At 35.7% G+C, this 2470-nt stretch overlaps 1 long non-coding RNA gene across 1 annotated transcript; it reads right to left on the bottom strand.

The window, feature by feature from the left end:
* On the bottom strand, positions 583-2368 carry LOC104770327. The gene is made up of 3 exons (XR_764530.2): positions 1973-2368; positions 1179-1733; positions 583-942 (listed from the first exon to the last, which is right to left on the bottom strand). It is a non-coding gene; the product is annotated as an uncharacterized LOC104770327 (long non-coding RNA).

Raw genomic sequence — 2470 nt, 5'->3', positions numbered from 1 at the left:
ACAACTACATTGTAAATGACTAAAGAACAATGCAGGTTTAAGTGCATGCAATGTAATACGTAGTTCCATATGTGGGAAATGATGGTTTCTTTCACGTATTTCTTTAGGTTAAAAGGTCAATTTTTAAAGATAAAACGGAAAGAATTAAGCGGACAAGAATTAACCAGACAGATTATACCAAATTGCCAGATGAAGCATGAGTTTCGATAAAAGTTGATTCTTTTTCTCTTTCCTTAATTATATATTTTCACAACTTATTACAGATTACGAGTATACTAGTCTTAATTTGTTGGTCTCGCTGATTATTATATATTTCAATTTTGTATGATTACACAAACTAACCATTAACTATGTATTGAAGGCCTGAGAACAGTAATTAGAAGAAAATTTCATTTAAGCTCTCCTTCCAAGCGTTCAGAATTATCTATAGTATTTTGTTCTTTGCATTCCAAAGACCCAAACATTTGAATGCGGATGTGAAGCAATGATTCTTGCAAATTAAATTGTGTTGGGTTTGATTATTCACAAAAGAATCCTTTCATATAAGGTGTCTAATTATGGTTTTAATTTTTCAATGTAGAAAATAATAAAATTTCTTAAAACTCGAAGATAATAGTTATATGCATGCATGTGCATATGAATAAGTTAATCTGCATTTGTTTACTTATCTGAAGATAGCACACTAGGAATCTAGCTAGTAGCTAGGAGTAAAAACGAAAGTGATATTCAATAGAGTTTAAATGGGTGGAGCTATAAGACCAAAGTGATATTCAAGAGTAAGTAAAGATGTTAAGGCGTTGATCTTCCAACTCCATTTGCTCAGATCCAACGATTACGTTACCCTTCTGAGATCTTAACATGAATCTTCTTCTCTCCTCAGCTCTCAGTATTGGTGCATCAAACTCCCCAGTGAAAACCACTCCAACTTCCTCACTGCTTTGCCTGCCCAAAGATTCAAAACGAACAAAAGAACATCATTAACCAAGACACTTACGGGACTCAAGGAGCGTTAATTTCAAGATAGTATTGGAAATGCAATACGATTAGCATTACCCAACTCATACAGTTAGATTTTAAAATCTCTGATCACTGCTCACTAAAGATTTAAGCTTCCTAAGCAAAAGAGCAAAGATTGTGGCCTGACTCTGAAGTCTGAATGTAAAGCAAAAGGGCATCACCTTTGTGCGTTTGCGTTTGCCTCTCTTGTTCCCATCTAAAAGGCAGACAATTAATGAGAAAGAAGCCTTGCACAGACTGTGAAAATGGTCTATTATCTTCACTCCTTTTGACCTGCGAATAGAGGAAAGTTCCAAGAATTGCAATGGCAGCATCAAGGGGCATTGACAGGTTTTGGAAGATGATGCTAGAGGCGACAGTGCTTGAGATCCGCTTCATTGTGTTTCCAACGCTTAATGTCAATTAAATCTGGTCTAGGGATATATGTATGAGACTTATGTGTCACTTGCCACCTGAATAATCGAAATCATCATCACACAGTTCGATCAGTACTTCCACCCTTAATCTAGAAAACGTTGAATCTGCACAAAATTCACCTTCAAGATTCCAGAATTTTATAGATATATTCATTTCACTCTTCAAGCTTCACTCAAAAGAACTAAGCAGACGTATTCATCAAGCAACAATACTAATGAAAGCTAAAATACTTGACCGGTGAATCAAAGTATCAAACTTCCCTGTGAAAACAGCTCCTTTCAACTCCCTCACTGCTTCGCCTGCTCAATGATTTTAAAACGAACATCATCAACACAAACACTTACCCGAAACATAGAGCTTTTTCAATTCAAGATTGAATCTGAAATGAGATAAATTTCTATCACTGATCTAATCTAAGGGCAGACAGAAAACGTGAGAGAAGCAGTCTCTTGTTCTCTCATCTAAGAGCAGCCATATAATGAGAACGAAGCCTTGTGAAGACTATGAAAGCAGTCAACTATTTTCACTCTTTATTTACCTGAGAATAGATGCAAGTTCCCAAGAATCGCAATGGCGGATTAATTCATCCCACTCATTGACTTCATCCCTTTCTTAAGCTCCAACCCTTAAAAAACATCACTCCTCCGCTACTGCGCCGCCGAAGTGAAATTGGACAAACTCTGAGTAGACAAAAGTGGCTTTTGAGGGAAAGGATTAGGCTTTTGGAAGTTTCCGATGATGGGTAAGGGTGAAAATTGAAGCTTTCCCGGAACCGATCGTCTTCCGCCGGCGATTGCGGTTAAGGAAAGTGAAACCGGTTTAATCGAAAAAATCATCGGTTTTTCTCAATCGTGTTACAAGTTTGGTGCTTTAGTTAAATTTCAGACCCCCCTCAAATATTAAATTAAAGTTTGGTTTACTACAGATTTAAAAAAAAATTAAAGTGTATGTCGAAAAAAGAAAATGAAAATGAAAAAAAAAAAAAAAATTTAAGGTACAGTGTGTGGAAATCTTTTTTTTTTTTTTTTTTTTTTTT

The sequence above is a fragment of the Camelina sativa genome, chromosome 3 (assembly GCF_000633955.1).
Source record: "Camelina sativa cultivar DH55 chromosome 3, Cs, whole genome shotgun sequence".
Classification (NCBI taxonomy): Eukaryota; Viridiplantae; Streptophyta; class Magnoliopsida; order Brassicales; family Brassicaceae; genus Camelina; species Camelina sativa.
The sequence above is the reverse complement of the archived record's forward strand: the minus strand, read 5'-3'. Positions and strand labels throughout refer to the sequence as shown.